Source organism: Ascaphus truei, chromosome 8 (genome assembly GCF_040206685.1).
Source record: "Ascaphus truei isolate aAscTru1 chromosome 8, aAscTru1.hap1, whole genome shotgun sequence".
NCBI lineage: Eukaryota > Metazoa > Chordata > Amphibia > Anura > Ascaphidae > Ascaphus > Ascaphus truei.
Genome location: NC_134490.1, coordinates 105,376,108 through 105,403,021, shown reverse-complemented (window position 1 = coordinate 105,403,021; position 26,914 = coordinate 105,376,108). Strand labels below are relative to the sequence as shown.

The 26,914-nt window shown below is 43.7% G+C and overlaps 1 protein-coding gene across 10 annotated transcripts in view; it reads right to left on the bottom strand.

Moving 5' to 3' along the window:
- SIRT1 (sirtuin 1) overlaps positions 1–26,914 on the bottom strand; it is a 355,375-nt gene that overhangs the window by 237,962 nt on the left and 90,499 nt on the right. For 2 of the 10 annotated variants that reach the window (XM_075613010.1, XM_075613014.1), the window contains exon 3: positions 7,663–7,753. The exons of 5 other annotated variants lie outside the window; for them this stretch is intronic. The gene's annotated coding sequence lies outside the window, so the exon portion shown is untranslated. Of the gene's footprint in view, positions 1–7,662; positions 7,766–18,782; positions 18,857–26,914 lie in introns of those variants that run through there. 3 more of the 10 variants (XM_075613012.1, XM_075613015.1, XM_075613013.1) reach the window with 2 other exon arrangements.

The window sequence follows — 26,914 nt, the reverse complement described above, 5'->3', positions numbered from 1 at the left end:
AGGTTTACTCAAACCCCAAACACTCAAAGTGGAGGCGATACAAAATTGGCCAAGGCCAGTTACAAAAAAACAAGTAAGGACCTTTTTGGGGTTAATTGGGTACTATAGAAGGTTTATTCCCAATTTTGCAACTAAGGCAACCCCACTAACTGACCTCACAAAAGCAAGAGGACCGCTAATGGTAAAGTGGTCCCCCGAAACCGAACAGGCCTTTAGAAGCCTGAAAGAAGCTCTCTGTGCCCAACCAGTGTTGGTCACACCTGACTTCTCCAAAGAGTTCGTAGTCCAAACCGACGCATCTGAGGTAGGGCTGGGGGCGGTACTCTCCCAGGAGTCTCAAGGTGAGGAGCACCCCATCCTTTATTTAAGTAGGAAACTAAATCCCCAGGAGAAAAATTACTCCATAGTAGAGAAAGAGTGTCTCGCAATAAAGTGGGCTGTAGAGACGCTCAAATACTACCTGTTGGGGAGAAAATTCCGGTTGGTCACAGATCATGCACCCCTTACCTGGATGTGTCAAAACAGGGAAAAGAATGCTAGAGTGACCAGGTGGTTCCTAAGCCTACAACCCTTTAAATTTTCTGTGGAACACAGGTCAGGGCACAAACATGGCAATGCTGACGGGTTGTCAAGGATGCACTCCCTAATATCCATGGTCGCTCATCCCTCGAGGTCTGAGCTGGGGGGGAGGATATGTGACAGAAACCAGGGGATGGTAATAAATTCCGTATATAGGGCTCCCAGGATACTAGACAGTTTCTATCCTGTTTGGCCTGGGAGTGCAGCCTTATAATACATACACTCCATCCCACAGTTTGGCAAGCGCTGGAACTGAGGGATGAGAGATCCAGACCAGAGTTTGTCTGCTGCCTGATTTCTGTCACCTGTCATGCTAATTAGGAATCAGGTATGAAAGACTGATTTCCTGTTTGCTCTGGTCTCCCCACAAGAGCCAGGAGGCTGGAAGGCTGCTGAACTACAGAGGGGAGAAGCCTCTTCCCCAAACAGGTTCAATCTTTCTGTTCATTTGTGTAAGACTGCAAAAGTACCGTGTTTTGATGTTGGAAGTGGAAAAGCCACTTCCAACCCTGAGTCAGGGATATCTAAGTTAAGTTATCGCTCAGGTGAGCAGCTTTTGTTTTGATCTGTTTTCTGTTGTATGCACTGTGGCAGTCTCAGTGCCTGGGACTGAATAAACCAGGCATAGCCTGTTTAAAGGAACAGTACGTGACGCCTCATCATTTAACCTACCCTAAAAGACCGTGTTCTAAACAGTCCCGGACAAACGACGGAGCCCCGGAGTAAGCCGTTTGTCACAACATATACACAATAAGTTATGGTGGGTGAAAAAGGCAACATATAGCCAATAAAGAATATCACTTTTGAGCACATTCACGTGTCTTAGACAGGTCTACAACCCTGCCTTTCAACCATTATCACCTAGCATACAGTGCTCCCACTGCAGCAAGGGATTCTGGGATATGACATGCAAATGAGCACACAACGTGTCACCTTTTGCCTGGAATATCCATTCACATGGAGCCCATACAAGCAAGTTTGACTTGCTTTGCTAGTCCCATGCTGTGCATAAAAGCTGTATGAATGGCAATGCATTTGCTTATATGCAGGTGAAGCCAGGTAGAATTCACACAGCAGGGAACCCCATTGTGTTAATCTGATGGGCCATTAGTCTGACTGCTGGAATCTCCCAGCCTGGGAGAGGTTGCCATGCAAAACTCACAAGGCAAGCAGTAGAGAAGAGGTAGCTACATCTGTACAATGGGCGCACACTTTCGTGTTTCTCATACCATTACTTATGTATTTTATTCGATATAGCTTGACGATAATGCTGCCCGTAGTGATTACATACTGTACTAGATGTGACTTAAGGCATTTCTCCTCAGCCTATGTTGATGCATTTGATTTATTAATCTCTGTGATATCATTTTTAGTGCGTTTTTTTTTAAAGTAATTATTAGCATTTTATTTGCAGGTATTTTTTATATTTCTGACATTATCACCTATGTTTTGTGTTTGGATTTTACACTTATTGATAATATTTATTAGTTACTTCATGTGTACTGCTATACAGGCATTCCTCTGTTATCCGACACAATGCGTTACTCAAAATGGCGTTGGATAGCGAAACGTCTTAAAGCGAAACATGTTTTCCCATAGGAACACTGTTTAAATGAAAGGTTCCGTTCCTGAAGGCATTTTTAACACTAAAATACACCAAATATTTTATGCAGGCAATAAGATACGCAGCACACACATAAATTATATAGAGTATACACTGTATTATATATAATATAACCTAATATATAATATATTTAGTATAATATATTATATAATATATATTATAAACACAAACAACTTTGCAAAGCGTTGTAAAAGCGTTGGATAAGCCGTTTTGGCGTTGTAAAAATGAACATAGGTATGCATTACATAGCATTAGATAAGCCATTCGTTGTAAAACGAGGACTGCCTGTACTTACGTTTTATATGGTTACTTTTTTATTACCGGTAATAATTTAGTTGTCTTATTTGCTGTGTTGCTTGAACAACATTATGACACTATGGTGGGGCATATTCACTAAACCTCGATAAGTTCAGTGCATTGCCGAGCGAGATTTCATTTTCTTATTGCACTATAAAAAAAATGTCTTAAAAAAAAGGTCCCAGATAGCGTTGATCAGGGGTGGGTCTGGTGAGATGTTATATAGCGAGAAGAAAATAGCGGAGGAATTCACAAAGTATTACTCCAAACTTTATAATTTGACAACCCAGAAGGGAACCTCGGAGGCGCTGAGGTCAGAGGCAATCTCACACTACCTGAGCGACTGCGAACTCCTTACATTGACAGAGGAGGAAAATTCCTTCCTCAATGCCAAAATAACCAAAGAAGAACTGGTATCTGCAGTAAAGTCTTCTAAGATATCTAAAACACCAGGCCCTGATGGCTTCTCCAACGCATACTACAAGAAGTTCCTCCCTATATTGACTAGGCATTTGTTAAATCTATTTAACTCATTCCTAGAAGGGAACCCAATTCCCTCATCAATGTCACTGGCAAAACTCGCCATTATCCATAAAGAAGGGAAGGACCCGGCGCAATGCGGGAGTTACAGACCAATATCGCTCCTAAACAACGATCTTAAATTATACAGCAAGATCTTGGCCAACAGATTGAACCCTATACTGCCCAGACTAATAGACATCAATCAAGTGGGATTTGTCTTGGGACGTCAAGCCTCGGACAACACCCAGAAATTTTTTAACATAATTGAACATGTCCACCTCACAAACTCCAGGGCAATGCTCCTGAGTTTAGACGCAGAGAAGGCATTCGACAGAATTGATTGGCTATTCCTAACTAAAACATCGGAAAAAATTGGCTTCAAAGACACATTTCTAAAGGGAGTCCAAGACCTATACCAAAACCCGTCGGCTATAGGTAGGCTCCCGGGCGGCAATTCAGAGAGATTCCAAATAAAAAACGGTACCAGACAAGGGTGCCCCTTGGCCCCTCTCCTTTTTGCTCTCACCATAGAGCCACTGGCGGCTAAAATACGAAATAATATAAATATCAAAGGCGTAGCAATTGGAAACACAGACTACAAAATATCCCTATTTGTCGATGATATTATTCTGACTATAACCCAACCCCAAACTTCCCTACCCAACCTCCAAAGAGAACTAGAGGACTTTGGCAGTATCTCAGGATACAAAATTAATAGTGAAAAATCCGAGGCCCTCAATCTCAGCCTCACAGAGCCAGAAGTGAAACTACTTAAAATAAACTTTCCATAAAAATGGAGTCCCTCATACATCAAATACCTGGGTGTGAATGTATCGAAGGACTACCAATCACTATATCGGCATACTGTAACTACCCAGCTCTCTTTGATAAAATCAAAAAGGATTTGAGCAAATGGGAAGATTATCAGATATCATGGATCGGTAGAATGATATCCGTCAAAATGAATATTCTCCACAGGCTGTTATACTACTTTCAGACTCTACCGGTCCATGTCCCCGGCTCAGAAATTAAAAACATCCAAAACAGGATATTCCATTTCATTTGGCAAGGGAAAAGACCCAGAGTAGCCAGATCAGTGCTATTGTCACCACGAGGGAGAGGGGGCATGGGAGTTCCTGATATTTACAAATACTACCAGGCTGCCCAACTAAAACAAGCCGCACTATGGAATTGGGACACAACCTTGCGGTGCTGGCTCAAAATAGAGACACACTATTCGGAGGTGCCCTCTCTGCCGGCTTGCCTTTGGAGTTTGAACAGAGGAGACATGCCCCCACAAAAATTCAAATTAAAGACGACTAAACACACCTGGGAGGTTTGGTTAAAAACCAAGCTCAAATACAAGCTCTCGACCCACGGCATGCAGCTTACACCTCTATTTGATAACCCCACATTCCCCCGGGATGTAGATCGAGATCTTTCGATCAACTAAAGGAGAAAGGGATTAAGACAGTGGCTGATGTGCTATCCCTAGGGAGCCTCCTGAGCTTTCAGGATCTGCGCGCCAAATATAAGATCCCAGATTTGGATGTATTTAAATACCTCCAAATCAGACACTTTGTCCAAAAATTATCCCAGGACCCAGAGCTCCCATCGCATACCCAATTCGAGAGATTATGCAAACCCGACTCAGACCAAAAGGGATTTATATCAAAAATCTACTCGATGCTAGAAACAAAGGAAGGCCCAGTGGAGCATCACTACATGCTTAAATGTAAGCAAATCCTCCCGGGGGGGGGTGAAGACGCCGCACAGCCGCAATAATGGAGAAAGCTGATAGGTGACTCAAAAAATAGCTTTATTCACACAGAATGTGCAAGCGGATCCTCTTGACGCGTTTCAGCCCGTGGGGCCTTTGACAAAGGCCTTCTCCATTATTGCGGCTGTGCGGCGTCTTCACCCCCCCCCCCCCCCCCGGGAGGATTTGCTTACTGCTGCTTTCTACCGCCTGCACGCCGAGCTGCGCATCTCTCTCTCCTGCGACCAGGACCCGGATATCTTTCAAGGGCCGCCGGTCAAGTGACCGCCCACCGCGTCAGCGGATGCAGGGTTGGCGGTGAAGATTCATCGTGAAGCTAAGAAGTGGGGTGGTCGTGCTATACCCCCACATCCATACAGCTCCAGTAAAAGGTCCATCTACAGGAGAATCTACATCACAGGAGGACATTAAGGGCATGGAACCAGTACCCCTGAATCAGATAAGTAAATCTTTTTATCCCAACTACATGGTGCTCTAAGGGAGCCTGTTGCTGGAAAAGATTGTTCACACAATTTATTGTCTCTATGCTTGGGGTCTACCATAGCCTAAGTTCCAGTTACACAACTGTGCAGCATTGCCTTATTTCTGAGCACCTGGTGGGTCAATCGTCAGATTTACCTGGTTACATATTGTACATGCTTAAATGGGCCGCGGACTTGAACACGCCCATTGAGGAGGAAGACTGGAAAGAAATATGGGAAGCAGCCTCCGCGACGTCCATATGTACAACCACAAAAGAGAATATCTATAAGATACTCTTCAATTGGTACCTTACACCGATGAGACTGCGAAAAATCTACCCTCTGGCATCAGATCTTTGTTGGAGAGGCTGTGGTCAAAAGGGGGACATGGCACACATCTGGTAGCTGTCCAGAAATGAAGAAATATTGGACTACGGTCCAAATCTAATAAAAGAGGTCACGACCCTCGAGCTACATATTGAACCACTGACCTACCTGCTTGGGAGACCGATCGAGGAAATCGGCCGACCAGTAAAAAAATTAATCTCCTTTATTTTTACAGCGGCGAGATGTGAAGTTGCGGCCTCATGGAAGAAGGTTTCTCCCCCCACTAAGGGAACGATTAAAAAATGAATTAACGAGGTGAAGCAGATGGAAAAACTCACAGCCTACCTAAAGCAGAGATGTAGCCCATTTTACAAGGTTTGGGAACCCTGGCTGGCATTACAGGACAACACCGTCCTCCATCACCCTAACCCCCCAAACTAGTGACAGATCCCTGACATACTGTAGGATACGCGGAAAACAACAAACTGGAGGTCGGTCGCTGAGGGCAATCACCCACCAACCCCACCTCCCCCCCACCTCCCTTCCCCTCCCCCCCTCTTTTCCACTAACCTTAGCCCCCCCCCCCTCTTTGGGAGGCCCTACTCTCTGGACATTTCAATATGCCCATCTTCCAGAAAAGTTAGAAAATGTTGTACTGTATTGGGATGTAAAATCATCACATGTATGCTTGTAACTACCCAATAAAAATATTTGGAGGGAAAAAAAAAATGTCTCACAAAACGAAGAACAATCACCATTTTTTTTATAGTTTTGTAAAAAAAAATGCATCACATCACTTAGGTTTTTTTTGTTTTTTCAAAGACTTATCGCACAACTTGTTTCTGCTAAAACTGCAGCCTGGAAAAGCTGCACGGAGAGAGCTGCATCTCTGTGCACAGCTCTTAAAAGTGATCGTACAGTTTTAATGATACATTTAATAACATAGTATTGTAGCAGGGGGTCTCCTGAGCTGAACCACATTAATTTCAGCCACGGGGACCCATGTTTCCACCGTTACAGGCCCCAGTATGTGGTGCTGGTATCTCCTGTGCGCTTAAATGTCCTGGTCATGTGACAGGGGACATTTAAACAAATCAGGGAGATACCGGCCTGTAATGCGGGAAGCGGGGGGTTCCAAGGCTGACATTAATCCGGTTCAACTCAGGAGACATCCTGCTACAATACTGTGTTATTAAGATTAACATTAAAACAGCTTCATTACCTTAGCGGCTAGCAGCTTCGATAATGAAGGGGTTAAGCCAGAGTATCTGGTTTCTTGAGGGTACAGGGGTGGGTGAAGAGGGTTGTTGCCCAAGGGTGGGTGGTTTGATCTACCAGCAAGGTTGCGGGAGGAGTTAACACAGCGGTGGTAACTCCTATGGCAATGAAGGGTTAACCCCTGCCGCTACCCACCCGGTAAGCCTAACCAACCACCCACCCTGGGCCAAGTACCCCCTTCACCCACAATCTCTACCCCCAAAAAACATTAACCCTACTATCACCCCCCCCCCCCCCCTCCCAAAAACATACAGTACAATAATGGGCAAAATTCCTATTATCCAGATATGGATAATAGCGCATTTGCCCATTAAGAATGAAACATTAGCCAGCCAGCATAAAGTAAATTAAAATGTAACTTACCCCTGCGAGGATGAAGGCCGTCCTCTTTCTCTGCATCCTCCATGGGCAGTATTACAATAAAAAAAAACTACTGGCTACTAACCCCTTAATCACCCTAGCGGTTATTAACCGCTATGGTAATTATGGGGTTAACCCCTCTCCCTGGCTACCCTCCCTGGGGCAAATACCTTCACTCCCCACACCCTCCCCTTTGATTGTGACTGTGGCAAACCATGTCCCTAATATGGGCATCGATTGCCACAATGACCATGAATGGGCAACCTAATTTGTTTTAAATACACCTAACAAAAAGTAGATACATTACAATGAAATAATAAAAAATGCATTGATTGTCACTGTGCTTATCTATGCCCCTTTCTGGGTATAGATAAACACATTGGCAGTCATTGGGCAAACAATACACAATTAAATCAAATCAATGTGTTTCTTACATTTGCTGTATTCACCCCCGTCCTACTCTGGCACCATCACTTGACCCACGACGCAATGCTCAACAGCCGATGTGAAGAAGTCCATGATCCTCTGTTGATTGAAGAGACATTCATTCAGTTCTTTTCATCTGTCTTCTCAGCTGTATAAGCCAAAAGGGGCTAGAGATGTTATCCCAACATCATCTTGGGTGGGCTCAAATGAGAAGGAAAAGGCCTTGTAAGGCCTGTGACATAACATTTGAGTGTCAAATGGTATACCAACAATCCGATTGGTATGTCATCCATGTTACAGCTACATAAAAATGTAAAAAAAAATTTGACATATACTAACTCATTGACTGACTTCCCTCCCTTTAAGATGTCACGTCTTTAAAAAAAATAAAATAAAAAATGGAAGCTGTCACATGGTACACCAATATACACCTAGGAGGGTGGAAAACTCTTCCACCACAAGAAGCCCTCAAAAATTGTACTCATGTGTAGTACTCAAATGGAGGATAACATTTATCCAGAATACATATTATCCTATACTGCCAGGCATAGTGAGAGGAAAAAAACAAAAATAATACATCTTTAATAGTTATCTACAAAAACCACAGGGTGTGATATACAAGGAAAGTTTAAAATTACGACAGTGGAATATGACTAAAAAATGGGGAGTACTCATATGTGGGAAGATATTCTTAATTCTCACACGGGTTTAATACTCCCTGAGTAAAGAACTTCCACCACAGTTAATCACAGTACAGGGAATTGGAATATACCTGCATAGCAGATGTGTCCAGGGGATATTACCCTCTAGGTATAGACACTCAAAGATACACTTGCCCACAATGCACGATTCATGAGTCAGATATCAGAAATGTATCCTTACGTATATATTCCTCCAGTGTGTCTTAGGGGAGCAATCCTTGCAAGGTTACACAGTAACAAGTAGGTATAATTTAATCTCTTGCTACATCCCTAGATGTTGCACCCTCCTGTTGGTAAAGACACGGGATAGAATAGAGCTGGAAAGAGTATCTATCTTAGATTGGTAAATTACCAACTCTATTTAACCACACAAAATGGTTATTGAGGCAAAAAGTGACACTGTGTGCTCATTTGCATGTCATTTCCCAGAATCCCTTGCTGCAGTGGAAGTGCTGTATGCTGGGTGATAATGGGGAAAGGCGGGGTTGCAGACCTTCCTAAGACATGCAGATGAGCATACAGCTATATTTGCATATTTGCTTTCCTGTGGAGGGTTTTTGTCACTTTTTTTAACTCACCATAACTTAACTCAGTATTATGGTTTATATATATATATATATATATATATATATATATATATATATATATATACACATACACATATATATATATATATATACACATACACACACACACACACACACACACACACACACACACACACACACACACACACACACACACACACACACACAGAGAGAGCGAGAGAGAGAGAGAGAGAGAGAAATATAGATTTATAGATATATAGATATATACAGTGCTTGACAAATCACCCACAAATCTACTCGCCGAACCAAAAAATCTACTCGCCACCTAGTCCCGCCCCAACCCCGCCTTTAGTCCCGCCCCCAACCCCGCCCCAGCCCCGCATTTAAAAAAAAACATAAATGAAATAAATTGAATAAATTCCTAGTAAGAACATTCGTTTTTGACATAAGTTTATTTATTGTATTACATTATACTACAATTAGTCCTTGTGTATAAATGTCAAGTCTAGAAAAAAAGCCAGATGTGAATGACTAGTTTCCTGAACCCCTTAACCAGTGTCTGGACGTCCCCACTTCACAATATTTAAAGCAGCAATCCCGCCTGGGATCTTACCTGATCTGCAGTCCGTCAATGTCCAGGTACCCTCATTCCCGCAATGTTATACATTGGAGGGGATGTGTTCCCTACCTGTCTTCTGGGTTAGGGGGGGTTCCGATGTCTCCCGTGTGAAGCTTGAGTCATATCTGGAAGAAAGCAGTATAGGTTATTTCGGTGTAGTGTAGGGCAGTTAAGATATACAGGGTAAATAAGATATCCAGATCCAGATTGTGAGACAGAGAGACGGAGAGAGAGGGTGAGAGAGACGGAGAGAGAGGGTGAGAGAGACGGAGAGAGAGGGTGAGAGAGACGGAGAGAGAGGGTGAGAGAGACGGAGAGAGAGGGTGAGAGAGACGGAGAGAGAGGGTGAGAGAGACGGAGAGAGAGGGTGAGAGAGACGGAGAGAGAGGGTGAGAGAGACGGAGAGAGAGGGTGAGAGAGACGGAGAGAAAAGGTGAGAGAGACGGAGAGAGTGTGAGAGAGACGGAGGGTGAGAGACAGAGAGAGGGTGACTGTGGGGGGATGGGGTGACTGGGTGGGGTGATTGGGGGTGTGGGGTGACTGGGTGGGGTGATTGATTGGGGGGTGGGGTGATTGGGGGGTGGGGTGATTGGGGGGGTGAGGTGATTGTGGGGATGGGGTGATTGGGGGGTGGGGTGATTGGGGGTGTGGGGTTACTGGGTGGGGTGATTGATTGGGGGGTGGGGTGATTGATTGGGGGGTGGGGTAATTGGGGGGTGGGGTGATTGGGGGGGTGGGGTGATTGGGGGGGTGGGGTGATTGGGGGGGGTGGGGTGATTGGGGGGTGGGGTGATGGGATGTCTGACTTGGTGGGGGTTACTGACTGTCTGACTGGGTGGGATGACTGGGCAGGGGGTGGGATGACAGACTATGACTGACTTTTGACTGACTGGGTGGGGGGGTGACTGACTTTTGACTGACTGGGTGGGGGGGGGGGTGACTGACTTTTGACTGACTGGGTGGGGGGGATGACTGACTGACTGGGTGGGGGGTGACCGGGTACCTCTGGTGTCCTACACGTTCTCTCTCTCTCATACACACACACACACACATACACACTCTCTCATACCCATACACACACTCTCTCATACCCATACACACACTCTCTCATTCCCATACACTCTCTCCCTCTCTCTCGTATACCCCTCTCTCTTTCTCCCATACCCTCTCTCTCTCTCTCTCTCTCTCTACCATACCCCCCCCTCTCTCTCTCTCTACCATACCCCCCCCTCTCTCTCTCTCTCTCCCATACCCCCCTCTCTCTCTCTCTCCCCCATACCCCCCTCTCTCTCTCTCTCCCCCCATACCCCCCTCTCTCTCTCTCTCCCCCATACCCCTCTCTCTCTCTCTCTGTCCCATACCCTCTCTCTCTCTCTCTGTCCCATACCCCTCTCACACACACACACACACACACACACACACACACACACACACACACACACACACACACACTGCTACTACCTCCCACCCCGCGTGGGCAGCGGGAGCACTGGAGGGAGGGGAGAGAGACACCCGAGCCGCGCGGGCACCGGAGGGAGGGGGGAGAGACACGAGCCGCGCGGGCACCAGAGGGAGGGGGGAGAGACACGAGCCGCGCGGTCACCGGAGGGATGGGGGGGAGAGACACACGAGCCGCGCGGGCACCGGAGGGAAGGGGGGAGAGACACCCGAGCCGCGCAGGCAGCGGGAGCACCGGAGGGAGGGGGGTGAAGCACCCGAGCTGCGCGGGCAGCGGGAGCACCGGAGGGAGGGGGGTGAAGCACCCGAGCTGCGCGGGCAGCGGGAGCACCGGAGGGAGGGGGGTGAAGCACCCGAGCTTCGCGGGCAGCGGGAGCACCGGAGGGAGGGGGGAGTGACAAGCGAGCCGCGTGGGCAGCGGGAGCACCGGAGGAAGGGGGAGTGAAACCCGACCCACGCGGGCAGCACCGGAGGGAGCGGGGGTGAAGCACCCGAGCCGCGCGGGCGCCGGAGGAAGAAACACCAGTACAGTATATATAAATATTTATTACAGTGCATTAAATTCCCCCCCACCTCAAGCATCTGTCCACAATCCTCTCCATGACCGGATCAGTGCAGGTCTTGTAAGCAGGAGGTAACACAATTATACAGGAGGATATATAGGAGGAGGAGCAGCAGATGCACGCGCGCGCGCACCCCCCAACCCCCCCCCCCCCCATTACTTACCTGTGCAGAGAAGGAAGGGCGGTTTGAAGTCCTGGCAACTCCAAGCCGCGTCACAGCCAGAGGGTTTTTTTTTTTTTTTCGAGCAGGGGATTTTGTTTTTGCAGAGCAGGGGAAAAGCTACTGGCCACGAGCCAATATCCGATTGCAGCTGGCGAGTTGGCGACCGGGTTTGTCGAGCACTGGATATATAGATAGATATATAGATATATATATATATGAAAAGTATTTGATTGTTAGTAGATGTGGGGATTCTCATTGGTCCCTCGGTCCACCCCCCCTACGACTCATTGGCCAAGAGGTACGCTGACATCACGGACACACCTACTCCACTGTGACACACACACACATACTGCCACACAGTCTCACCATACCCCCTGAGACTATCACCCCTGCAGAGTCAAAAGGACAAAAAAGGTGAGAGGGAAAAGGAAAAACAAGGTAGGGACGGAGGGATACCAAGACAAGATAGCTGGGGCGCTCCCTATAGGTAGTGAGTAGGTATTGCATTATCAATGAAACAACACAATATTATTGGACCAAAATAAACAGTAATAGTACAAATTAAATCGTATTTACTGGCCCCTTAACAGTACTGCTGCCCGACCAGAAGAAGATCATCCCGTGATCCTCATAAAGCAGTGAAGGAAAAGTTGTTGTGGTCAGCGCAAGTAATCCAGGACGAATTCAGATATGTAAATATATCAGATATATAGAAAAGCACAGCGTAAATGTACTTAAACTCCAAATCTTCGAAGTGGAATTAACATTACACACACAAACATGGAAAAGATGGCAGTGGGTTAGTAAATATATAAATTCATAGTATCAGATGGAAAGGTCTTTGGGGTCAGAGATATATATCCTTCTCTTATTCGATCCACCAATGGGATCAAACACTGTGATGGTGAGTGACTGGCGCCTGTCAGACGACACCACGTATGAACGCCTACGTCTGATCCCACCAAGAAATTCATGATTGAATTTCCTAATTTATTGAATAGAGGCAAAGACATAGGGATTCTTAATGATAAGGAATATGGCTATCTGAACACAAAACACCCTGTTAAGTCTTTGTTTTATTACCTACCCAAAATACATAAGAGCATCACAATGCCACTGGGCAGGCCCATTGTCTCTGGGATGGGATCTCTTACTTTGTGCCTGTATGAACATATAGACATTTTTTTACAACCTTATGTCACGAGGATGAGGTCCTATCTCAGAGATACCACACAAGTTTTAAATATGTTGAAGGATGCAAATTGGCAGCCAGGATTTTTAATGTGCAAGTGTGATGTCACATCGTTGTACACATCTATTAATCAAAGTATTGTTATAGATGATATCAAAAGGATTTTAAGTGAAGATAAAGAAGTTTTAAAGGAACAGAAGACTTTTATATTAGATAGTATATCTTATTGTGGAGAATAACGTTTTTAATTTTGATGGGACATACTTTCTTCAGAAGTGCGGTACTGCCATGGGAACCAGGTTTGCGCCGAGCTATGCGAATTTATTTATGGATGCTTGGGAACAAGACCATATTTGGTCAAGCCATGCTTTCGGCGTAGACTTGGCCCTATGGCAAAGATACATTGATGATATATTCTTTATCTGGCAGGGGAGCGAGGATAAACTTGGGCTCTTCCTGGAGTATATCAATAGGAATAACAGTAATCTTGTATTCACATCACAAAAAAGCGATGTGTCTGTGGACTTCCTTGACCCTACAATATATATATCGAAGAAAACCAAAATTAAAACTAAAACATACTTTAAGCAGGTGAACTGTAACAACTACCTGCTTAAGAACAGTTGCCATTAAAGGTGGCTGGAGAACATCCCACCTGGACAATTTAGGAGTAAGACGGAATTGAATGGACGATCGTATTTTTAAAGTCAGAAGTTTTAAAAGATAGGTTTTTAGACAGGAAGTATGAGAGGGGAGTATTGGAGACTGCGATTGAAAAAACAAGTACCATAAAGAGGGAAGAAATACTTAAAACTAAAGTCAAGGAACCAATGAGTGTATATGAGGTCCCATTCGTCACCAAATTTAATCAGGATCATGGCAAGATTCAAGCTATACTTAAGAAACATTGGCATCTCCTTTTAAGTGACCATTTTAAAAGAGCATCTACCGGACCAGCCAAGAGTCATTTTTAAGCGAGCGGGCAATGTCAAAAACAAACTGGCACCCTGTCTGTGTAGGTCAGGTAACCCACAAAAAAAACCAGAACTGGCTGCCCAAACCTAAGGGGTTTTATTTAGATGTTTTATGTGCAAGGCCTGTACACAGGCTATTTAGACATTGCACTTTATGAATTGCCGCTCTGAATTTGTCGTGTACTTGTTGTGTTGTCCATGTGGTCTCCAGTATGTGGGATGTACCAGTCGACCATTGAGGTCCCCATACTGGAACATATGGGCAACATTAGGAGAAAACTACTGACAGTGTGTCCAAACAATATGTATTGGAACATAATGGCGATCCCTCCGGCCTCCCTTATAGGACCATAGAACAGGTGCCCGACAATTGGCGAGGTGGTGACAAAATGACAAAGCTGGCTCAGAAAGAAACTTTCTGGATTTTTAAATTAAAGACTATGGCACCCCGGGGTCTGAATGCAGACATCGATTTGGGTGCATTTATTGAATAGTACTCTGTTCTAACACTATAAGGTTTTAATGTTTTTAATTATGGTGATTAATAAGGCTAAGAAGGCCAAACCGCGCTCATGCTTCCTAAAGGGGATCTTGAACTAGATCAACTCTCCCCTCTTGCTGCTGAAGTGATGTGAAGGCACCCCTCCTCCACCGATGGCTTTCGTAGGAAGATTCCGACGTCAGATAATGATAGAAAATAAACACAGAAGCGCACCAAGGGTTAAGAAATATGTAATACACAATAAGTATATCAACAAGTAAAAACTTACATATCAGAATATATAAGTCCAGTAGCGGCCAGTGAAAAAGGAAACTTATCTAATAGTAATAGTAAAAATACTAGCTATACATATAATCGTAGTGATAATAATAATCAAAAGGTGATACTTATGCAAACACATAAACACGCAAACACATAAACAGGCATCTGATGAAGCACTGAATTGTGTGAAACACGTTGCGGAGTTCACACAGTGCATGTTGGTGTCCAGACGCTTTGTTGTACCAGTCCCAGCTCTCCCACGGAGCTTTGAGCTGCTTCCATCCGCTCGCTCGAGCGGGATGTGTGCTGGGAAGGAAGTACACAGGCGATTGGAGGGCTACTCAACACGGGTCCTGCGACAAGCTGCAACCCGGAAGTAACATCTGAGGTTTTGCCAAGCAAGAAAGCCCCAGGGCACAGGACTGATCTGCGAGTTCCAGCTTATACCTCCTGCGCCTACCAACTCGTTTGGACCTATCACCTATGCACTGGCCGCTATTGGACTTATATATTCTGATATGTAAGTTTTTACTTGTTATTATACTTGTGTATTACATATTTCTTAACCCTTGGTGCGCTTCTGTGTTTATTTTCTATGATTAATAAGGCTATGTGTATTTTAAAATACGACTGATACTTATCATTTCTGTCCCCAGAATCTACCGACATCAGTTGGATATTTGCACCATTATTGTCTACATTTTTTATATGTCATAGTGCATTTGCATCATTCGGTCTTGTGATTTAAAAAGCATACACCATTACCCTTTCCCCTCTCTCACTCCATTGCTTCCCCTCTCCCCTCCCCCCCTTTCCTCTCTTCGTGATATGAGACTCCCCTTTTAGGAGATGTATGCACTGTCTGACTAGTCGTATCCTACCTCATGTAGAATCTCTGAGTCCCTTTTAATCTATGAGTATTCCTAGTTATATAACAGACATGTTTTTTCCATTGGGTCAGTCCATGTCCCTACTTTAAGCAATATTTCTTTATTTATCAAGTGCACCTTTTTGGGACATTGTTCTGAAATATCGATCTAGATTTGATTTTATGTGAAACAGTTTTAATATATTTGAATAAAACGCTTTTTATTCTGTAGTATCTGGATGTTGGCAATGTTTTATGTTTGCTCTCATTTTTGTTCAGCCATCATGTAAATAGGCTCCATCTTATTTTTATTATGTTTTAAAACGGAAGGGCAATGTTATGTGCCTTCATTTTTACTGATATGCATCTGATCTCTAATAGAGGGCTAATATATTACTAAATGCTATTTGGGAGCACTGTTATGTTAGCTGCGCACCGTGTACACAGTGTAATTTAGTGTACACTGTGATATACAATGAAACCTATATGAATATGCGCCCTTTACCACTATAGGAACATACATCAGTATTTTCCACCTGACCTTTGAGTCATACCCGTCAATAAGTGATTTGGGGTATAAATACTGCAAGAAAGGCACGCAACCGGCAGGAACCTGAAGAAGCAAGTTACCCAGCGAAACGCGTAGTTCCCTGCCTGTGCGTTCTTGAAGTTTGACAACTCGGCATCCGTACTCCAGACGAGCCTTCTGCCTGTGGTCCCGACGACAGACGCGTATGCAGACCTACACCGCAAAACGGAGGACTCGAGACGGTATCTGGAGAGGATTAGTGCTTTTTAGAGTGCAAGTTTTTTATTATTCATCTTGTTACTAATAAATTGTGCATTAACCGGACTTGTGGCTCTGCCTATTTCCTTTACTGGGACTACGGGGGAGACGCCAGTCGCTCACCATCACAGTTTTTGATCCCATTGGTGGATCCAATAAGAGGATATATATCTCTGACCCCAAAGACCTTTCCGATGTGAACGAGCTCACACACAGCCGTGTGAGTACTATACATTCATATATTTACTTACCCACTGCCATCTTTCCCATCAGTGTGTGTGTAATGCCAATTCCACTTTGAAGATTTGGAGTTTAAGTACATTTACGCTGTGCTTTTCTATATATCTGATATATTTACGTATCTGAATTCGTCCTGTATTACTTGCGCTGACCACAACAACTTTTCCTTCTGGGAAGGAGGGATGGAGGGGAAACAACAGAAATTTAGACAAACGAGGAGGGCAACGTTTCGGGGGTGAAATCCTTCTTCAGGCCTTCCCAATAATCTGTAGGATCAAAGGTACTTCCTTCACCCTAAATTGTAGCCTCCTAAAAACGCAATGTCACGGGAGACCAGTACTTTTAACACTTGCCTTCCGGGATAAATTTATTAGGTAGAGGAATAAAATGAGGTTTATTCTAGTGAGATCTGCAGACACAATGAAACACAAAATACAGTAAATATATATTTAAATGGGGGTCTGGGGGGGAGGGAGTCTCTAGCCTCAACTAGGTACAGGGCAGCTGCTTCAGAAGGCTTACCATGTCCGCTCCACAGTACCATTTTCGGGAAAGGTACCTGGCTATACCCGCGAGCAAGGAAAAAGCTGGAACTTGCCCACAATCGGAGAACTTGTCCTCAGCTAAGCTAGGCTTCTCTGGCAACTCCGTGGCGAGTGCTTTGCTCTTCGGAGTACCTTATAGCTTTAAGAAGGGAGACACGCTTACATCAAATAGCTGATCTTCAAGTACAGGTGGGGTGGGGGGGGTGGGAGGATGTGACCTCTTGCTGATTCCTCAAAATAGGGAAGAGAAGGGAAATATAGTGTAACAACGTTTATTAACAATAAAGAAAATAGAGATTAAAAACTCACAAGCGGCCAATAATTATTGGCATATAGAGGAGATGTCTCCAGACTCCACAGAGCGTCCTTCCAAATAATTTGTGGTCTCTCGTGGCCTCCGTTCCAGCTGGTAAGATGTTAAGATGGTGTGCAGGATGCAGTAAACAGCAGGGGGGATCTCCAGGGACTCGTGCACGAACCGGGTCTCCCTCCGTTTGTCTGCCTCTTCACACACTCCTTCCATAGCTCCCGTCTGTCGCGCATGCGCATGCGCTCCACACGAAATGCTGGCCAAGCTGGAATAGTACTTTCTCCTCTGTATGGTGGCCTGTGATGCCCAATAGACCGTCAGACGCGTTTCGCATTAGCTTCCTCAGTGACGTGAGTGCACACGGGGTAGCAGCCACCTTTTATATCCTTCAGTCTTTGAATTAACCATGTCTCTGCTGATTCATTGAGGAACTCTTATTAAATGCTTCATCACCACTGCAATACAATCCTGCAGCTTCATATATGGTACTGACATACTAAAAAACCTGCAGAACTGACCTTAATGTTATATTCTGTCAAGAAGAGTAAGATTTATATAAATGCACAACCGCAAGTTAATTAAAACACTACCTGAATATAAAATTGCATAAAACTGTCCAGAAGGGATAAGGGTAAGTTATATTAGCATGACAGTCTCAAAATCCTGTAGGTTTCACATTATCCATGCATATCCTGCCTAATAGCTTTGCTTATAGTATTTCTTTCAACCCTGATGTTTCTCATAGCTGTATATTAGACATAGTTAAGAAATATATAAATAAATTGTTATAAATAAATTATTATAGATAAAATTCTACTGGTTAAAACGTTTGATTAGTAATACAATAATTTAGCTGTTTTAGTAGGAGAAATATAAATGAAGTTTAAATGAAGGCAGTCACTTCCATTTCTAGGTTTAACCCTTTAGGTGCTAAAGTTTGAAGGGTGAAAATCCAGAAGGATTCTCTTTTATTTATTTTCTGGATATAATCACCTTCCCTCCAATCTGCCTAACTTGCTCTATCCCATAAAATTTTAAGCAAGCAGGGTTTTTATTATGTTTTTGCTTATAATGATTTGAAACACTGTGTCTCTAAACCATTCATTATATTTCTTATATGTTCTCCTACCCTTGTCTTTAATTTGCGTATCGTTCTTCCCACATACTGAAGATTACAGCCACATTGCAATACTTATACTATGCCCTTACTGTTGCATGTGATATGAGATTTTATGGTATAATCCATTGCTGACACAATGCAGTTGAAAGAAGTGGTCTTTGTACTCAGTTGCATGTTATTCTTACAGGCTTTACAGTTTAGACATTTGGTAAAACCTTTGGATAGTTTATCTAACCAACAGTGATTGTGTTTAGGTAGTAGATAACTTGGTACTAACTTTTGTTTCAGGTTTGGAGCTTTAGAGAAGATCACATCCGGTTGCTCCCCAATGATTTCTTTAAGCAGTTCGTCCTGTTTTAAAATATACCAATGTTTTTTTAAAATACCTTCTATTTGTTTCGACTGAGTACTAAAAGTGGTAATAAAAGGAATAAAATTATTGGCGGACTGGTTTCTTATTTTCTTGTCTTTATATATTAACATATCTGTTCTGTTAAGATCTCCTACTTTTTTAATTGCATTTTCAAGTGTATGTGCTTTATATTCCTTTTCTAGAAACCACTCTTTCATTGGTGCAATCTGTCTTTCATAATTAGCTTGCTTCGTACAATTGCGCTTTAGGCGTCTGAATTCCCCATAAGGGACATTCTCCAGCCAACTCTTTTTGTGACAGCTATCTGCTTTTATGAAATTGTTGCAGTTAACTGGTTTAAAATGTGTCCTTGTATGGATTTCATCTACTTCTATAAAGATTTCTAGGTCTAAAAATATTACTTGTGATGCACTGATATTATACGTAAAATTCAAATTAAAAGTGTTACTATTAATATTGTTAAAAAAGGCTTGAAGTGATTGAGGGTCCCCCTTCCATATAATAATAATGTCATCAATATAGCGCTTGTAGAGCACCAGGTTTGCTTTCCAGGCCTTATTTGACCAGATAATCTGATCTTCCCACCAGCCGAGAAAAAGGTTTGCGTAACAGGGAGCAAACCTGCTGCCCATTGCGGTTCCTCTTGTTTGTAGGTAAAAATCCCCACCAAACCAGAATACACTATGATTAAGAATGAATTTAATTCCATCAATCAGAAAATTTAGTTGTGCTGCTATTATTTTTAGATGTTTCTCCAGGCAATACAATGTGGCATCACATCCCTGCGCATGATCTATACATGTATAGAGTGATGTGATGTCACATGTGGCTAACAAAAATCAGGCTGCCAAACAACATGTTCTAATGATTGAATAACTTGAGTTGTATCCTTCAGATAGGATGGTAAGTTTTTTACTGCCGGCTGTAATAGTGTATCTATGTATGCGGAAAGTTTTTGTGTCAAGGAACCAATCACTGATATTATGGGCCTTCCAGGGGGCTTTATCAGGGATTTGTGTAATTTTGGTAGGTAATAAAAGACGGGCATTTTTGGGTTCTCTGTTTTTATGAATTCTTATTTTTTTTTGTTAGAATTCCCTTTTTGAGGCCGTCATCTAACAATAATGTCATTTCATGTGTATATGCAGTGCTTGGGTTTGATTTTAACTTTTTATATGTTATTGCGTCCCCTAACAGTCTTTCTGCTTCTTCTATATAATCGGGGGTGTCTAAAATGACTACACCACCCCCTTTATCTGCCTGCTTTAGTACCAGTTCCTTAATTTCAGAAAGGTGATCTATGACTTCTCTTTCTTTTTTTGTAAGATTTGGTCTTTTCTTACTCTTTTTGTCCCCTACTGTTTTTAAGTCTTCCTCAATTAATTTCTGAAAAATTTCCAGGTAGGGACCTTTACAGAAACTCGGATAAAATTTCGAAGGTGCTTTTTAGTAACGTATGTATAAAAGGGTTGTTTCTCTCTTCTACATTTGTCGTGGCTATGTCTCTTTGATCTTGTTTAATCTTTGCAAAATATCTATTCAGAGTTATTCTCCTCACATATTTCTGTGTGTCAATGAAGACTTGGAATGAGGATGATCTATTGGATGGTACAAAGTTTAGGCCTCTACTTAATACCGCTTCTTCTTCTTCTTTCAGTTTATATTTACTTAAATTAAAAACTCCTATTTTTGTGTTTGTTTTTGTTACCTTCTTTGATCCCTTCTTCCCCCCTCTACAGCCTCTCTTCTTTCTCCGTTTCTCCCTTCTCTGGATGTTATTCCCGAATTTGCCCTCCACATTCTTGGGTAGTAACCCTCCTGGTCTCTGTCTCGCTCCCATCCCCTCCTCTGTTCTAAAAAGGGGGTCTCTGGTTCTGATAATAATTATCTTTTCTCCAAGGGGATCTGTATCTTTCATATTCCCTTTTTTTGTTCAGATTCCCTCTTTCGGGCTCTCTCTCTTCTCTATAATGACGTTCCCTTGTGGGTAGATCTTTATTTTCCCTAGGGTGGTAATCTCTCTCTTTGTAGGGCCTAGTTCCCTCCTTCCTTTTTATTATAATTATTTGTTCTCCATTCTGTGTATTTACTCAGATTTTTCCTATTGTCCCTAAATGTATCTTGATTATCGTTTCGTTTATTTTGTTGTGTATGTTTATATCTAAAATTTTCCTTTTCTTTTTCTTTTTGCTCTTGTCTACTTATTCTTACTGATTTACTTCTCTCTCGTCTATCTCTTTTATCAGGTGCTCTTGAAGTACTTCTTTCTTTTTGTGCTGTTGCTACCCCATTGCTCTTCTCTTTGGTTTTCCAATCTCTATATTTATTTTCTGTATAATCCTGTTTATCCCTTATAAATTTTAACCTTTTATTGTCTTTTGTTGTGTCTTCTATTTTGTCTAGTCTTTCCTTAATCTCAATTTCAGAGATTGTATTCTTCGTGTCCCTCATATATTTCTAGATTGCATTGAGTTTCAATAATTTGCTGATCAATTCTTTTCAGTGTTATACCCCTAGTAATTGTGATAAACCGCAATTCAAAGGAGCAGTTATCCATAACTCTATTCCATTCTGCCATGAAGATTGGATTATCTTGCTCCAATGTTGGGGTTTTAAAAATGCGTAATCCCCTAGCGATCCTTGCCTGTTCTATATATTTTTCAATGGCTGCTAGTTCCCAACATTGTTTGATTTCGTCTACCATTAGTCTTTCTAAATTTTGAAATTCAAAAAACATCTTATCTTCATTTAAGTCAGGACTAGCTAATATTTCATCAGTGGTAATCATATCCTCCCCTAGGGAGGTATCAAAGACATCTTCTAACATGGAACCTCTAGGCAACCTATTATAAAAGTGTGATGTTTTATCCATACTGTAGACTGAAGGCAGCAACTATATGGAATACAAATACAGTTTTAGAAAGAAAATGGGATAATTGCGCCAACCGTACTACTGTATAGTCCAAGACTTCAGTCCTTCACAGAGTGTGATCCTGCTGCCCGAGTCTCTTAGAGGTGATTCACCAACCTCTATATAATGTCACAGAAGAAAAAAGGGGCGGGGGGGATCCTCCGGCATGTCGTTCCACTCGTGATTTCAAGACACATGTGACATAGGAGAGAAGAAATAGGGGACCACAATCAGGGGTAATTCAATACACACGAGTACCTTATAGCTTTAAGAAGGGAGAGACACTTACATCAAATAGCTAATCTTCAGGTACAGGTGGAGGGGGGGGGGGAGGATGTGACCTCTTACTGATTCCTCAAAATAGGGAAGAGAAGGGAAATATAGTGTAACAACATTTATTAACAATAAAGAAAATAGAGATTAAAAACTCACAAGCGGCCAATAATTATTGGCATATAGAGATGTCTCCAGACTCCACAGAGCGTCCTTCCAAATAATTGGTGGTCTCTTGTGGCCTCCGTTCCAGCTGGTAAGATGTTAAGATGGTGTGCAGGATGCAGTAAACAGCAGGGGGGATCTCCAGGGACTCGTGCACGAACCGGGTCTCCCTCCGTTTGTCTGCCTCTTCACACACTCCTTCCACAGCTCCCGCCTGTCGCGCATGCGCTCCACAGAGGAGAAAGTACTATTCCAGCTTGGCCAGCATTTCGTGTGGAGTGCATGCGCATGCGCGACAGGCGGGAGCTGTGGAAGGAGTGTGTGAAGAGGCAGACAAACGGAGGGAGACCCGGTTCGTGCACGAGTCCCTGGAGATCCCCCCTGCTGTTTACTGCATCCTGCACACCCTCTTAACATCTTACCAGCTGGAACGGAGGCCACAAGAGACCACCAATTATTTGGAAGGACACTCTGTGGAGTCTGGAGACATCTCCTCTATATGCCAATAATTATTGGCCGCTTGTGAGTTTTTACGTTTTTAATCTCTATTTTCTTTATTGTTAATAAACGTTGTTACACTATATTTCCCTTCTCTTCCCTATTTTGAGGAATCAGCAAGAGGTCACATCCTCCCCCCCCCCCTCCACCTGTACCTGAAGATTAGCTATTTGATGTAAGTGTGTCTCCCTTCTTAAAGCTATAAGGTACTCGTGTGTATTGAATTACCCCTGATTGTGGTCCCCTATTTCTTCTCTCCTATGTCATATGTGACCTGAAATCACGAGTGGAACGACGCGCCGGAGGTTCCCCCCCCCCTTTTTTTCTTCTGTGACATTATATAGAGGTTGGTGAATCACCTCTAAGAGACTCGGGCAGCAGGATCACACTCTGTGAAGGACTGAAGTCTTGGACTATACAGTAGTACGGTTGGCGCAATTATCCCATTTTCTTTCTAACCTGGGCTCAGGACTGCAACTATTACAATAAGCATTGCGGGCTGAAAATACAATATTCTAAGGAAGATATTAGGGGGACAATATGCAGACGCGTACCTGCAGACCATACGCGGTCTGTGGGTAGAATAGAGGGACAACCAGTAACTTTTCCCCTCAACCTTGTGCATATGTTTTAAGCATATTTCCACCCTTAAACTCCCACTCCCGAAATTCCAAGTTTTGTAACGGAGTGCTCACCGCAAACAAGATGTGACCGCGAGGCCGAGGTGAGGATTTGATATTACACCAACCCACAACCACGTGGGCACATCTGGAGTGCAGATTGATCGAGGTAGCCGGGTCGGGGTAGGAGAGGTCTAGAAGGTCAGTAATACTTGCCGAGGTCGGTGTTGGAGAGTAGCGGATCATAGGAGGTACTTAGCGGTGGTCTGAATTGGAGAGAGGCGGACCGTCATGGTACTTTGACTAGGTCCGTATTGGAGAGGAGCGGATCGTATAAGTAATTTGGCGAGGTCAGGATAGAGAGGTGCGGATCGTCGTAGGTAGCCGATGTCAGGAGAACAGAAGAGTGGAGTTCGGAGGAATAGCTACGGTCAGGAGCAAAGATCAGGAAGCACGACAAGACTGTGGAGGCAAGACAGCAGTGAACACTTCGCACGTAGGAAGGTTTATGCTCAGCCAATGAACAAGTACAACGGCTGAGCATATAAGGCATACCTGGGGCCAATGAAGACAAGGCGAGAGGGGGGGGGCGCGTCAGGAACGCCTACTGTGATTGGCTGAAGATGTGCAGGAGAAAGGTGTTGGAAGGTTTACTGACGGGGATTGGTGATGCGGCACCTGCGCGTGTCGAGCACGTGTCGCGCTGACAACACCCCCGCAAGGACGCAACAAGGAGTCTACATTAATTCTCACGCGTAACACGCGCCCGTAGACCAGCGGCTGTTAGATGGCCTAGGTGACGTGCTGCAGGAAGAGGGGCAAGTGGAGCACCCAATAGTGGACTGAGGTAAGCAGGAATCGCACCGAGGGTAGCGAGACTCACGGATCCTTACAGGTTTATAGTACAACAGTAAATGGTTTTTAAACAGTGTCCCCGGCTTTTGGTACTTCTAAGTTACCGGGGACCCACAGTTTGCAGGGGTAACCAGTCAGGCTTCACCTTTATTATGAAAGCTGGCTACCCCCAACGTCACACACAAATAGTGGACTAGTGCAACCAACAAAAAGGTTTGAATGTGGGGATACGCCCAAGCATAACCAATAGGGTACAAATGGAAGCAGGTACACCGACTAAGGCAGAACTTGGCAACTGTAGCTCACGATTTAGTGCTGTAGTGAGGTCTCTGCTGCAGACTAGGGAGTGTGTGCTGATGTGCCTCCTCCATGACAGAGTTGTAATTACATGAAAAGTAAGCACAACAATATGTCACACAAAGCCCCAAGATCATGAAATACCAAAGCATTGATACAGCAGGTAGGGAAACCACACTACAGTTGGAGATGAGGTTAAAAATTGGGCACCATGAACCCACAACGGAACAAAGAGCTACATTTAAGTTGCTTTTATAGTAGTCCTGCAGGACCATTTGTTGATGTCCATCACTTTGTATGATCCCGGTGCAAGTACCATCTACTATTATATTAAATCTGTATACCTCCGTAGAGTGACACTATGCCCTTATTCTTTCCACAGACCCGTCTTGTTGGGCTGTTGTCCGTGTCACTTGAAATATGTGCCGAGTACCTCCACTTGGCTTGATGCATGATATCGTCATTTCTTGGTTATAGATCTGTCCTTAAGTACTGTGGTTTCTCCCCACCTCTATCCCTCTGGTATCAGGATATCCACTTAGTTTGAATATGACACTAGACAATATGCATTTGTACACAGAACCTGGGATGGCATGCTTGGCTTTATTACCCGGGTATATGTACCTACTACATTGGGTTCACCCTTTTCTCAAATATATAATAAGTTGTGATCTCTTTACATGTACGCGTCAGCCTTTCCGGTGGGGGAACGCGATACATAACTGGTTCATGGACACCGGTACATGCGGAGTCACTTGACAGGTTTTTTAACCCCATCCCAACTTTAGGGGTGGGGGGGTTGTTCTCTACCTGCTGTATCAGTGCTTTGGTATTTCATGATCTTGGGGCTTTCGTGTGACATTTTTCACTAACATGACATTGTTGTGCTTTGAAGGGTAGTAAATGTCGGTGCAAAATTATTAGGATTAAAGTATAAATCCAAGTAAGTCCCATGTACAAGCCTTAAAATGATGATAAAATTCATATATTGCTGAATATCATTGCATGAATCTACTGAATGGTTAATCCACAAGTGACTGATTTATTGCAGTAAGACTACTGAGTGACTGATAATATGCAGGCATAATCTCCGTTGGAGTACACAGCAGGATGACATCAAAAGAATAAAGATGGGGTACTAACAGGATCTCCGTTTGTGCCGCGATCGACGTGCTCCAGCTAGTGTCCAGTACAAAAGGAAAAAAGAAAAATATGGCTGTGCAGAAATCGGAATTGACACACCGAGGGCTGGTAAGTTCTATAAAAAGTTTTATTGGCACATGTAGCACAGGATAAAAATATTGTTGTGCTTACTTTTCATATGATTACAACTCCTGCTGGACTAATGAGGACTGGCCAAGCATCAAACCCTGCATTCCATCAAGAGATGCACCAGCCCCCGTTTGAACCATTTTGAAAAAACATAATGGAACTAGAGTGCGCAGAGAAGAGCTACCAAATTAATAAAGGGGGTGGACAATCTAACTTATGAGAAGAGGCTAGATAAATTAGACTTATTTACATTAGAAAAGAGGCGTCTAAGAGGGGATATGATTACTATATACACATATAGTCGGGGCCAATACAAGGAGCTTTCAAAAGAACTATTCATCCCACGGGCAGTACAAAGGACTCGGGGGCATTACTTAAGGTTGGAGGAAAGGAGATTTCACCAGCAACAAAGGAAACGTTCTTTACAGTAAGGCCAGTTAAAATGTGGAATTCATTACCCATGGATAAAGAGATTGAGGGCGCTCAACCCCCAGGTAATTCCATCCAAATAAGGCAATGAAGCACTAACCCTGGAGATACCAATGGGAGTAGGTAAATCAAGACTTGTAAGTTGCCAACTGATAATAGTCAAAACTTAACCATAACCGTCTAGAATGCAAAAAACCCACTCACGTCATCTCCAGGTGTGATTACTGGCGTGCCAGCCACAGGGAAACCAGAATCCAGAGTCCAGGTACAGCAAGCAGAAAAAAACGAATGGCGCACAGCCAGGGAGCCAGGTGTATATCAAAAAGTTACCTTAAATCAGTGCATGGTAAGGACAAATTCACCCCTTGGGGGACAAAGCAGGAACCTCCTACGCGTTTCGGACCAACGGGTCCTTTATCAAGGAGTCTGGGGTATGCAGAGATGAGGCGTCTTATATACCCGGTAGTTATCAGGGTTAAATGACAAAAGCTGTGAGAAAATCGCGCCGCATGCCCAGTACGCATGCGCGTGACGTCACCCGTGGCGCCGATCCACCATCCCTAAGGATTGTGGGTATGGACCGCCCCCTGATGTCGTCTGCGCATGCCAATCCTAAGGCATGAAGCCAAGAAGTCTTAACTAGTCTCTGCCCTCACTTACGCCCACATTGACGTCACCGCGGGTCTCTGATAGGTCGAGGCACCCCGCTGTATCAC